This window comes from Lycium barbarum, chromosome 1 (assembly GCF_019175385.1).
Source record: "Lycium barbarum isolate Lr01 chromosome 1, ASM1917538v2, whole genome shotgun sequence".
NCBI classification, from domain to species: Eukaryota; Viridiplantae; Streptophyta; class Magnoliopsida; order Solanales; family Solanaceae; genus Lycium; species Lycium barbarum.
The window spans coordinates 129656613-129671653 of NC_083337.1; positions in this window are offsets into that span (position 1 = coordinate 129656613).

Below are 15041 nucleotides of genomic sequence, written 5' to 3' on the forward strand. Positions count from 1 at the left end.
TGAAAGGAAAATCAATCTTTTCATGTTTCTTGAACTCTAATTCATGTCTAAATGGTGGTTAATGTGTGTGAGGGGACAAACCCACATTAAACCCAGATTGTAACAAACCCTATATATGTATAAGATATTATGAATGATTACCTCTATGAGATATGCTTAGTAATGATAGTTAAGAGTTGGTAATGACATTCTCATTGGTGAATTGGGACATGAAAATCTTTGTAAAGAAGTTGTACGTTTTCAAAACATTGATTGGAATGACTTATTCTTTCGATATGCATAATGAACGTTAATGTTATTGATGGTGTGACTACTTTGAGACAATTTGTGAATCGGCTTCTATGCTATGAACTTTGTTGTGGTGTTTGGCCTAGCTACTCGGGAGGAAGGGTAGCCACTATGGATCCTAGTGTGTCATTGCCTAGTCATTCGGGAGGAAGAGTGGCCACCGCTGGGTTCGCTACCCGAGGAGTGATTTGTGCTTAGCTATTCGGAAGGATAGCCACCGCGTACTACATAGTCCGGTGTGATTTATGCCTAGCTATTCGGGAGGAAGGATAGCCACCGAGAATTATATGTTCCGGTGTGGTGCGCTATGCGCGATATGCTTGATTCTTGGGCCTATATTGGCATGTGTGACATTCTTATTCTCTTATTCTGTTATGAAATTGTTGATGACTATCTTAATTGATAAAAAAGGCATATTTGAAGTTGCAACTTCACAAGAGGCTTTATAAATGGGTTTTGATACTTATTATTGAGATACATAAACTGAATAATTGTTCTTACATCGCTCTCACCTGACTGGCAAGACTAATTTCTTTATGTATTATGTACTCTATTTTCTTATTGCTCATTGTCCCCGAGGCACTCACTGAGTACGAAGTACTCAGGCATACCATTGTTGTTTTTTATGGTATGTTAGGTAATGGAGAAGAGCAGGTTCTTGATACTCCAAGCGTTTAAGAAGGACTTGTTATTGCTGCTGATTTGGTGAGCCCACACATTCATTTGTAGGACACTCTATTTATTTAATTCCATTTACTTATTTTAGTTTCCGGGCTGCGTCCCGATGAGTTAGACATTTACTCCTTATTCTTAGAAGCTCCTTAGTATACATTCGAATGTGGGTAGAAGAAGAGTTGTCGTTTAACTCTTGCGGGCACACTATCATGCTTTGGGTGAATCATTTAAATTATAAAGACTTCCACTGATTTAATTCATGTATTCATGATTTGCTACATTTAATTTATAAACTGTTGGAGGCGAATGTTGAACCTGGCGGGTTCAAGTATTATTATTGTGTTGTTTAGGTTCTTTCGATGTTGTTCATGGCGTCGGATGCCGGTCACGTCTAGGGTGGGTTTTGGGACGTGACAAGCTTGGTATCAGAGCCTAGGTTTAAATACATCCTAGGATTATTGTCGGTGTCTGTGGAGTTGTGTCTAGTGGAGTTTTCCTTGTGTAGCCTGATCACCTGCATGACCGAGAAACTCCCAGGACATGTATAGGTGTTTCCTATTCTTCTTGATTCTAGATTGTGTTGTAGAGCTTAAAGTCCTTTTTAGGATCGTTCTAATTCGCTCGTTAATTCGTGCCTTGCAGAAATGAATCTGACGCGATCCAAAAATGGTAAACGAGGACGTCCTGTGAAAGTTAACCGAAATCTTGGGGGCGCGAATGAAAATGGAAATCAAGCACCACCCCCAGCACCGCCTGCTCCTGCTGTTCCTGTTGCGGGTGTGCCTGAGATTGGTACTATGCAAACGGCTATTCAAATGTTGACTAATTTGGTTGCGGCTCAGCAGCAGCGTGGAGGTGTGGGACCTCATGGTGGAGGCAGACTTAAGTATTCGCCTAACCCGAACTTCCAATTATCCTCCTGTTATCACAGAAATACCAACAATGACAGTAATAACAATATTCATATAGAATCCTTACAATTCAGCCCATAAACAACTCTAACAATCCAATAACCCTTTTTAATCCTTTTCAACCCACAATTTCGTATAACAACGATTTCATGTAATTTCTTACTACCAATTTCATCCAATCCAATTTTAATCCTTCCATTACAACACCATTAATAAAATTATACTATAAAACAAGAAAATCTTACCTTAATTTTCTTGGAGGAATTTCTACACTTAATTGCTCCAATTTCACAATTTCTTCTTCCTCAATTCAATATCCAATGTTGATATCACCTCCTTGGACTTGTAAATCACCTTGGAATTAAATCAAAGCAATTGTTTTTTAAAACAGCCATGGCTGGCCGTGAACAGTAGCAGCCATGGCTGCTCATGCTCTTCTTTCTCTCAACTTCATTAGATTTTGCAATTGAAATATGAGTCACATTAGTCATGAATTGTGAACTTATATATGTTGCATAACCATATGGCACGTGCCCCTCTATGATGAATCATCCCTCTTATTTCATTTCATTTTGTATTTATTCATTTATTATATATTACATGCATACATACATATATACATATACATGCATACATATATATATATATATATATATATATGCATATATATAATAAAAAAAATATAATAATAATAATAATAATTTGGGAAATAGACAGAAAATTAATTATAACTACATGATAAGAAGAAATATAGGAGTGAGGAAGTATCGAGTAGGATTGTTAAAAAATTTATTTGAAAACAATATTAATTTCCTACTTTGTCCTTTGACTTTTTCTTATTGAAAACAATATTAATTTCATGTGGTCGCCAATCCAAATGACATTACTAACCATTCTAAATGTCCTTCAGGATAGGTGAATGCAGTCCATTCTATGCTTTCTTCATGCATTCGTATCTGCCAATATCCTGATTTACAATCGAATTTACTAAATATTTTCTCTCCTTGTATTCTATTTATTAATTCTGTTTTGTCTGGTAATTTATATCCATCTGTCCTAATATTATCATTGAATCTTTTATAGTTTATTACCATTCTTTCTTTTTCCTCTTACTGTTTCGCTATGATTTCTTACCATAAATGCTGCAGATCTATGTTTAGAAGTAGATCTCCGTATTACTCCTAAATCCAATAATTATTTTATTTATACTTTAAAATCTTCTACATCTTGGTTTGTTGCTTCAATCGAAGTTGTTTTAATTATATAGTCTGGATTTATTATATCTAATTTACATACAATTCTATTATTTTTCCAATGTTTTAATGGTTTTTCTCCTATAATTTCTATTTCATCTAGTATTTTTATTATACTATCTAGGTCCTTTTGATTCTTTATTACTCCTATTCTTTCTATTCCTGTTGTAAAATTATATAACTCTGTTTCTATGTCTATTAAAGTATAATCATTTTCTAACGAATCCTCCGCTCCTAGAATTTCTTCTTCTTCTAGAGTTAAATTTTTTATTTCTGGCTTATCTTTACAACATGTATTATTTTCTTGACACTCTTTACAACAACTATCTTCTTTCTTTTGCAGGTTGTGTTGATCTGGTGTAGGGATCTTCTTATGACGGATTCTAGTTTCAGTCTTTAGAACTTGTACCGGTGTATGAGTAATAGTTTTTAAGAAAATTACTCCATCTCTTGTAATCATACAGCTGCCATTATTATGTAACATAAAGTCTAATCCTATGACAAAATCTACATTTACATTAATGTCTCTTACTCGTATCTTATCCATTTTATAGCTTGGTTTGTAAAATTCTGAACATGTATTTATAAAGCTAATGTAGGCCTTATGAACATAATGTCTATATATGTTATGTGTTCCATCCATTTGCATGGCTGCAACTGATTTTTCTAGAATTTTTATTAAATTGGGTGGAACTATTCTTTTGTTTATTATGCACTTTGTGCATCCTGAATCTACTAATGCTAATGTTTCTATCTCATAATCATCTATTTTAATTCTTGCAAGTATTTTTATTGTTCCTAATTTTTTATCTTCATTACATACTAATGCTTCATGGTCTTCTATACTCATCAATTCTGCTTGAGAATCTTCTGGTATTGTTCTTAATGATTTCATTATTGGTTGTATATTTGATAATCTTATTTCTTCGTCTTCACTATCTACTTCTTTTTGTTTTCTTTTTTCTAGGTTACATAATCTAGTTTCTAATTCAATTATTCTTGTTTCTAATGTTATTATTCTTAGATGAATAGTAGGGTCTTCAACTTTCTTATGAGTTTCCTCTTTATTTATTTTTGTCTTAAATTCTTTTTCTATACACATTGTACATCCTTCTATATAGCAATTTTTACATTTAGCTCTTTTGTCTCTACTAGGATACCATTTACAAAAGAAACATGCATTACTATCCAATATATTTCGTTCAAACTCATGGTTACAGTCTTCCGCTATATTTGCTAAATTATCTATTGTTTCTAAGTCTAGATTTTCTAATCCGATTTCATTGATTAATTCTTCTACTTCTGAGTCTGACGAGTCTGTTTTGATTTTTTCTTCAATGTCTACACTTACTATAGAATATATACTCTCTGTGTCTGACATATATTCGTCTACATTTATTAACGTCTCTTGAAAATCTTCAATCAACTGAGAATTTCTTGTCTTATTATTTATTATTTTTGGGCATGTATTTGCTAAGTGTTCTACACTTCCACAAGTAAAGCATTTTAGTTTATTTTTATAATTCCTTTCTGTTCGATATTTTCTTACATGCCTATTTCTGTCTAAATAAGGTTTTCTGGCTGCTGATTTTCTAAGATAATATTTCTTTCTATTTTATTGAGGATAATTTCTATTATAATGTGTTATGTATTTTTTATGCTTTTTCTTTTTGTAATTGTCTTTATCATAGATTTGTGTAGTGTAAACTATGCTTTTACAAAAGTTCATTTCATTTTGTTTTAGTTGTTTTTGTATTTGTATATGGGTGTATTTCTCTTGTAGTATATCCATTATATGTTGTATTCTATGTCCTATAGACCATTTTAGATTAGGATTTTGCACTACTCCGTCTCTTTATTCCATCTATCTTCTATTTCTCTTCCTAAGGCTCCTAGTAGTTTATTAAATAATTTTTTACCTAATTCTTGATCAAGCACATTTCCACTAATAGTACAGTAGTAAAAATAATAAAAATTTCTTAATATGAAACCAACTACTTATGCTTAGTTGTTCTAATTTTATTACCGCATTTCTCTGTAGTACTAATAATCCACTATTTGGGTCTTCCCCTGTAATTAAAGTATGTATTTTATTAGTAAAGTTATATGGATTTGCTCCCATAGATACTAAGTGTTGAAATTCCATTGGAAAATTTTCCTTATAAGCTTCCCATAGAGCTTTGGCTGATTCTCCTAAAAAAGTTTCTAAATATTTATACATTGTTTCTGCGTCTGTATCACTATATGTTTTTATATAGTCTGCTACTACTATTCCTTTCCAAAGATCTATTACTGAATTCCATCTTTGTGCTTCATGTGCTGCTATATTTAATATTTTACCTTTATTATCTCCTTCTTGAAGAATAATGGGTTCTTCTATAGGCATTTTTTTTCCTGATGGTTTAACATTGTCTATAGGTTCTCCTGCTGTTCTAAAAACTCTTCTTCTAGATACATTTCCTGTGCTTGTGTCTACTGTGTGTTGTTCTCCTGTTGTTCTTTGAAATGGACTAGAACTAGATGCACCAGATTTCATTACTTCTTTTTGGCTTATTATTGAGTCTATCTCTATTTCGTCATCACTATATTGCATATCTTCTAATATTTTATCGAATTCGTCTGATTTCTTTTGATATATATGTTTTACTCTATATCCCCAATTATCAATTCGAGCTTCACATAATTTAAAATGACTTATGGTTTCTTCTATTGTAAGTTCTCCTAACTTACACCCTTTACATCTAAAAAGCATATTTTTATTTTCTTTTTGGAGTCTTTTTGCTTCTTCTATAGCTATGTCTACTTCAAAATCTTTTTGTATTAATTCTATGTTCATAAGGGTTGACTCAGTAGTTTCATTTTCATCTTGAGTACATTCTTCTTCTATGTCTTTTTGTGGCGTATAATTATAATTAGTAAAACGTATAGATGTTTCTCCCTTAGAATTAGTGTACATTAGGTGAGATTCTGGCTGTACAATCTTTTTTCTATTAAAATCTTCTAGATTCTATTCCATTCCTACATATTCTTCAGGATTTATCTTTATGGGTTTATTAGTCTTATTCCTCTATTTTCCATTACTTCTACTACATCTTCTACCTTAATTTTAAATTTTGTATTACTATTATTAGTCATTTTTCCTAGAAATCCTACGCATATTAATAAATTATTACCGTTACACATCTCTTCATAACCCTTGGTCTGTATTCCTATTTTTATGTGCTTTCCAAATTCTGCTAAATTCATTATAAAATCTGGGCTAATATAAAAGATTCCTCCATTATTTGTCATGTCTACCTCCGTTAGTCCTATTATTGATTTTTTCATGTTTGACCATCTACCATCGTAAATCACTATTAGAACTTTAGTTCCTAAGTTCTTTCTAGTTAATCCTACTACTATTAATCCCATATGCATTAAACTTCTTCTAGTATTTTTTATTTGTCTTACAGCCGCTGGGTCTATTAAACTTATTGTAGTAACTTTAGTTCCTATGGCTGATAATTGTTCTTCTCTATAATGTCTATATAATTGTGCTGTACTTGAGAACTGTCCTATATTATATAAGGTTTTTGGATTTAATAGTTTTAATTGGTTTTGTTGGAAAATTTGTATATCTCTATCTACGTCTATTACCTCACTTAGCTGTTGATTGTTTTCTTCTGGTGTTTTTCTACTTAAAATTCTTAATAAAAAATTATTATCTATTCTATTTACTGAAAAACTTACTCTTGGTCTTTCTTGCCTTTCTGATCCTCCTTCGTTTCTTGGTCTAGTTGAAAGAAGGTCCATCTTTGTGGTTTTCTGATTACTTTAACTTTTTCTTTCTGAGGTGTTATCTCAACCTTCTTCAATTGTTCTATTAATTTTTCAACTTCTTTATTTTTAGGGGTCTCTTTATTTTTCTCTTGTTGTTGTTCACTTAACCACCGAACGCGTTCACCTAATAATTATAACCTTGGTACTATTATTTCTATTTTCTTTATTATTTCTAATATTAATGAAATTATAGTAATATTTTGTTGTAGTATTATTTGGTCCGATTTAGCGTTAGGTATATAATCTTTATAGTATGCTGGTAAAGGTATAGATTTTTCTATTAATTTTGAGGCTTCTTCTTGAGCTAATGTTGGTCTACTCATGAAAGAGTGATTTCTTTTAGTTCTGCTACTGTCTTTTTTAATTCTCTAATGTCACTGGTTAAAACTTCTACTTGTTGTGTTATTTTACAGACTATGTGGGTTTTTTTTAGTTCTATTTCTTTTGTTTTTTCTGTAATAACTTTAACTAACTTTTTTATTTCTGTCTTTGTAGGTAATTTTTCTAGATTAAATTTATTAACTAGAGTCTGAACTTTCTTTTCTAATTCTAATTCTTGTGTTTTTAAGTAATCTAGATTTTGTTGTAATGTTTTCTTTTGCTTAGTTTGAGATGTTTCTACCACCTCTAATATTCTAGTAATATCCTTATTATTTTCTTGTATTTTTTCACTAAAATTTATGAGTAAATCTACTAATGTATTCAACTGTTTGTCTTCACTATGTAGTATATGTTCTCCGTTACTGAAATTGCACTTTATAATACTATGGTCTTTTAATGTTCTATATTTCTTTTCTGGGTATATTCTTAAGTCGAAGTATTCTAGGTTTTTTAATGTATCTATTTTTCTAGGTTTATTTATTACCCTATCGGAATTTTTATTTTACACGCTTCCTTATGGTGCTCTATAATAGTTGTAAGTCTTGCTATATCTTCTCTTAGACCGTGTAATTCCCACGTTATAGTAGGGATTGTCTCTTCGTTAATCTGACTTTGTAAGAGTCTATTGTTTATTAGTGATGATAATGTTTCTGAATTTATTATCTCTAAATACGCACTTAAGGCTTTTTCTACTTGTCTATATTCTCGTCTTTTCTTTATATCTCTATATAAATACCAATGATTAATAGCTATTTGTCTAACAAAGAGTAGTGTTCTCATACAATTAATATGGTCTAAATCGCTTTTGGTTCTTTGGGGTCTTTCTAGATTTTATATATCCTAGTAACTTATATTCTAATCCTGATATTATATCTATTAATTCTTGTAGTCTCAACTGGTTTTCTTTGGTACTACTTAATTTAATATATTCTAGGTATAGGTTATTTTACTCTTGCTTGACTTTTAAATAATTATCTTGCATTTATTAACCAAAAGGTATAAAGTTTACTTGTTGTTCTAGATGTCTAAGACGATCTTCAGCTCTAACGATCTCGTCGTTGATGAAAAATAATTCCCAATTAAGATTATTTCTTAAAATTAGTATTGTTATATTATTATGTAAGTCTCGGCGATGGATTATGTCTATGTATCGACTATATTCAGTTAAAAACTTTCTTGTTTGTCTAAGATTTGCAAGTCTTCTTTGGGTGAAATATATCATACGATAATTATAACTTATATATTGAGTACAACTATGTTGTCTCATATAATCTTGTCTTTAAATAGGTATAGGTCCAAAAATCTTCTCGCTTTAATACCAATATTAAAGGGGGTAGGAAAAAATTTTCAATAAGAAAAGTTCAAAGGACAAATCAGGAAATTAATATTGTTTTCAAATAAATTTTTTAACAATCCTACTCGGTACTTCTTCACTCCTATATTTCTTCTTATCATGTAGTTATAATTAATTTTCTGTCTATCTCCCAAATTATTATTATGAACAGTAAAACGTAAAATTATTATTATTAATCTTAATCTGGAATTTGTTTAGTCACGAATCTTGTTATACTGTTCATCTCTTTCTCTTAACCTTTGTTCTTAATAACAGTCTTCTTTAACCACACCCCGGTAACCACGGCCAACATCGTCCTTTATTATTTGGACATTAAAACGGACTCTTTAAAACCTAGGAATTTACAGGTTAATCTATCGTGGTTATTAAGAAGTTAAGAGAATAACCATATACTAAGGATAAAAAATCATGATGATAAGGAAGTAATTACTTAAACATAATAATCACAAAGTAATTTACATAATAGGGAGATTAGTACAGAAAACATAGTAAACAAACTTACATGGTTTGAAGAAGGAGAGAGGTTTCCCTTTCGAGGAACCCCAAAAAACTACTTCACACTAGGGGGTAGTTATTAAAAACTTAATACTGATTTACAATAGGGGTTTATATTACACAGGGTTTTGACTGGGCAAGGGATTGGAGCATTTGATGAAAGAGAAGGGGAATATGAAAATTTTCTAGAGAGAGGTGGTTGATGCTCTTGTTGGTGATGTCCTCGCTTCTTCACAAATGCTGCTATTTATAGGTGTCTGGCGGACACTCCTATATTTCTTCTTATCATGTAGTTATAATTAAGTTTAATAGACCCAGCGACTCTGATACCAGATCAGCTAAAAGACGAGTAAATAAAGTTTCTTTTGAAAAAGTTCACGTGACGATGGGGCCCAAAGAGCACCCGGCTGAACTCAAGAGATTCTTTAGCATTTTGAAATTCGAAGTTGAAGTCCGCTAGACACCTATAAATAACAGCATTTGTGAATAAGCAAGGACATGACCAACAAGAGCATCAACCACCTATCTCTAGAAATTTTTCATATTCCCCTTCTCTTTCATCAAATGCTCCAATCCCTTGCCCAGTCAAAAACCTGTGTAATATAAACCCCTATTGTAAATCAGTATTAAGTTTTTAATAACTACCCCCTAGTGTGAAGTAGTTTTTTGGGGTTCCTCGAAAGGGAAACCTCTCTCCTTCTTCAAACCATGTAAGTTTATTTACTATGTTTTCTGTACTAATCTCCCTATTATGTAAATTACTTTGTGATTATTATGTTTAAGTAATTACTTCCTTATCATCATGAATTTGTTATTCTTAGTATATGGTTATTCTCTTAACTTCTTAATAACCTCGATGGATTAACCTGTAAATTTCTAGGTTTTAAAGAGGTCGTTTTAATGTCCAAATAATAAAGGACGATGTTGGCCGTGGTTACCGGGGTGTGGTTAAAGAAGACTGTTATTAAGAACAAAGGTTAAGAGAAAGAGATGAATAGTATAACAAGAATCGTGACTAAACAAAGTCCAGATTAGGATAAAAAAAAAGTTTTACTGTTCATAGTACTTTTCACGTTTTATTGTTCATAAAAAAAAATATATTAATAATAAAATTTAAATGTGTGCGTATGTGAAATAATCAGACAGACGTAATGGAGGAAATAGTTATGATGAGACAAAAGGCTGAAAGATTCATTGAAAAAAGCAACGGCTAGCAGACATTTGCAGAAAAAGAAGGCTTTATTAAAAGCAACTTTAATAAAGCAGCCATAGTAAATGGACAGATCAACTAAAAGACGAGTAAATAAAGTTTCTTTTGAAAAAGTTCACATGACGATGGGGCCCAAAGAGCACCCGGTTGAACTCAAGAGATTCTTTAGCATTTTGAAATTCGAAGTTGAAGTCCGCCAGACACCTATAAATAGAATCATTTGTGAAGAAGCAAGGACTGATACCAAGTGGCTACAAAATGACTAGCGTTTTTTTTGTTATGTGATATCCATAAATTATCTACTAAACATGTCTGTTGTTTGTCTATTACATATTGTGGTAATACCTTAAAAGTTAAGTTAGAAGGCGGAAAAAATATTAAATTATTGGTTCCAAAATGTATTCTTTCTATGGCGTCATTGTCTAATGCAGATGTAGGTCTAAAATGAAGGTTACCTAATACTGTCTGTCTGTATGTGTCTTGGGTTGAGGCTATGCCTTTCCCCTTGTCTGCTATCTGAGAACTGGAAGGTCTCATGCTGTTCAAATAAAAAATCAGTTAGCAGTAATCTCTAGTCTACTTAATTGGTCTGCTAAATTATTATCTTTTCCTTTTATATGTTCAAATTGTAAATTATAAATAGAAATAGTTCTCAAGTACAGCACAATTATATAGAAATCATAGAGCAGAATAATTATCAGCCATAGGAACTAAAGTTACTACAATAAGTTTAATAGACCCAGCGGCTGTAAGACAAATAAAAAATACTGGAAGAAGTTTAATGCATATGAGATTAATAGTAGTAGGATTAAAAGGATTAACTAGAAAGAACTTAGGAACTATAGTTCTAATAGTGATTTACGACGATAGATGGTCAGATATGAAAAAATCAATAATAGGACTAACGGAGGTACACATGACAAATAATGGAGGAATCTTTTATATTAGCCCAGATTTTAAAATGAATTTAGCAGAATTTGGAAAGCAAATAAAATTAGGAATACAGACCAAGGGTTATGAAAAGATGTGTAACGGTAATAATTTATTAATATGCGTAGGATTTCTAGGAAAAATGACTAATAATAGTAATACAAAATTTAAAATTAAGGTAGAAGATGTAGTAGAAGTAATGGGAAATAGAGGAATAAGACTAATAAAACCCATAAAGATAAATCCTGAAGAATATGCAGGGATAGAATGGAATCTACAAGATTTTAATAGAAAAAAGATTCTATAGGCAGAATCTCAACTAATGTACACTAATTCTAAGGGAGAAACATCTATACGTTTTACAAATTATAATTATACGCCACAAAAATATATACATATATATATATATATATATATATATATATATATATATATATATATATATATATATATATAGATACATGCATACATATACATACATACATACATACATACATACATATATATATATATACATACATACATACATACATACATACATACATATATATATATATATATATATATATAGATACATGCATACATATATATATTTATATATATATACATACATACATACATATATATATATACATATATAGATACATGCATACATATACATACATACATACATATATATATATATATACATACATACATACATACATATATATATATATATATATATATATATATATATATATATATAGATAGATACATGCATACACATATATATATATATACATGCATACATATACATTCATACAATACATATATATATATATACATACATACATACATATATATATATATATATATATATAGATACATACATACATATATATACATATATACATATATACATACGTACATACATACATATATACATACCTACATATATATATATATATATATATATGTGTGTGTGTGTGTGTGTGTGTGAGAGAGAGAGATTATATATAATACGCAGTTAAAATTGCTTTTGTATGATTAATAACCGTGTTATTAGGTTTTACAGTAATAATACAGAGGCCATAAATAATGTCATCACATGTTACCAAACAAGTAAAAATGACGATGAACAAAATGACGATCAAGAAGAAGAGATAACTGCAACAGAAGGGTTGATATATGTCGAACAAGAATATGAGAACAGAACAATGCTAAACCTAGAGGAAACGAAGGCCGTTAATCTAGGAAATGAGGAATTGGTTTGGGAAACTAGGACAAGCATGCACTTGATAGCAGCTGAGAAAGAAGGGTATCAGAGTCTGTTGAAGGAGTATGAAGACATCTTCACTTGGTCATATGCCGATATGCCGAGGTTGAGTACGAAAGTTGTCAAGGCAGCCTAAGCCTGACGTCAGCATTTGAATTAAAGAAGAAGTAGAAAAGCAGATTCAGTCGGGGGTTGTCAAGGTGACACCATACCCGACATGGTTTGCAGATTCAGAAAGCTCGACTCTTTATCGATCCAAACTGCTCAATTCGTGTGTGAATCTATAAATCAATATAAGTTTCTCTGTTATCATCCGCTAACTCCAAAATCCCATAAATTCAAGTAGTAACACATCACGATCCCAATTACCCATATCTCAATTTCGCTCAAAAGATCACTTTTAGGCTATTGATGGACCAAGTAAATTTTATTCCTTACCATTTTCTTTATTCCCAATCATTCGTGCTAATTTGCTTCATTATGAGAATGCATAATTAAGGTTATACAGTTAAACAATACTCTCAATCTCAACATCATAATTTAACTTAACCCAAATCTCTAAATCCTTGTATATATAAAAATACTAATTGAGATAGGAGAAAAAATATATGTTTACCTTGAATTGATAATTGAAGTTGAAGAAAGGCGGAAGGGAATGTTGAACCCGATGAAGCTTCTGCTTCTATTTCTAATCTTTTGCCTCCAGGGTTTTTTTTTCTAATGTTGTTGGGGTAGCAGTGCTACGGTTTCCCCACCCCTAATCCCTTAATCTGATGCCCCCCTTTTTTTTCATTATGGGCTGCAGCCCAACATGTCCCTTATTCTTTTTTTTTTTTTTTTAAAGTTTTACTAATTAATTACCTACATTTAAATATGAGATATTACATAGTGATGTAGAAAGATTTAGTTATGATCTAAATATAATCAACAAAAATCTTACAAAAAATAAAGAAAGCGTCAAAGATATATAGCATAATGAATTTCAATGTACAATGTGTATCAACATGACACTCGAGTTTTCACGATCCAAATATCACAGTCGTGATGGCACCCCCACTACCCCCCCCCCCCCCCCGGGTGGGCGTACAATCCCCTTAATTCCAATTACTTAATAAAATTACGATTTAACATAAATAACAAGAACAATCATTAATAAGTCTAAGTCATAACATAAATACTAAAAGTGCGGAAAAATACTAAGTCATAATACATCCCTAGGAACTGAAGTCACAGTACAAGAACGACTATCCAATATGATGTCTAAGAGTAGTACATAAGTCTGAATATATGAAAACATAGTCTAGAGAGATGAGTGATAGACAATAATAAGATGGACTCCAGGACTGTAGACAAGCAGGTAGCTGACCCTCAGAATCTCAGCAGTAATAGCCACAAGGCAAGAAGCAGAGTCTCAATGAAGGTCCTGCCTCAAACTCTACCCTTAGAAAAAGTGCAGAGTAGTATCAGTACACACACGTAATGGTAAGCATCGCAGGCCGACTAAGATTAGTTCACGCATATAAAAACACAGAATCAGCAAGTCAATAGATTGACAAATAATAACCATCAAGAGTTACAAATATCACATAATCAAGTCAAGCCTTAGGTTAAGCTCCTAAACCACAAGTCTGCCAAGTCTTCAATGATTTCTCAAGTAAATACAGCATGAATTTGTTTCCTTCCTTTTTCGTTCAAAGATGAGCGATTATTTAACTGATACCTGATGTAGCGACCCGTTTGGTCGTTATGTGTGTTTTTACCCTTTTACCATTGTTGACCCTTCCCCGAGTTTCGTTAGAGTGTTTTTGACCCACATAAATAGGCGACATGGTTTTTGAGGTCATAGGGCGAGTCTTGGTGAGATATTATAGGAATTTGGAACCTTAAAGTGAAGGAGGTTTGACCAATATTTAACTTTTTAGAAATTTCATCGATTCCATGAGGTTCAAAGGGTCGATTCTAATTTGGTGGGACATTTGGTTCGGTTCTCGAGGCATTTAGGAGCATCTTTTACCCTTCATTGGAAGCCATATTTTGGCTGTTTAGGGGTTGACCGAGTCAAGGTGATGTCCATTGGGAATTTCAAGGCCACGGTTGAGTTTGTGGCACGTTTTTACATGTGTCTGCATGTTTGGTTTGTATCCAAGAGGTCTCGGATGAATGTCGAGATTTTAGGTGGAACTTGGTGAAAACTAGAATCTTTTGATGTCCGCTTCTGCGGCAGTGTTTCCGCCTCTGTGTGTCTGCCAACATAAGACTTTTATAGAAGACACGAGAATGGTTGAATTAGTGAGCTTAGATTTCCCAATTTTGAACCATTCTTTCCATTCTCAAATTCTAATCCTAGAGAGTATTTGTGAGCAATTTCCCGAGCGTTGGGGTGAATTTGTTACATCCGGCATCTTCGCATATTCGAAAAATTTGAAGTAACTTGACTTGAAATGAATAAGGCCATATTTGGACCTTA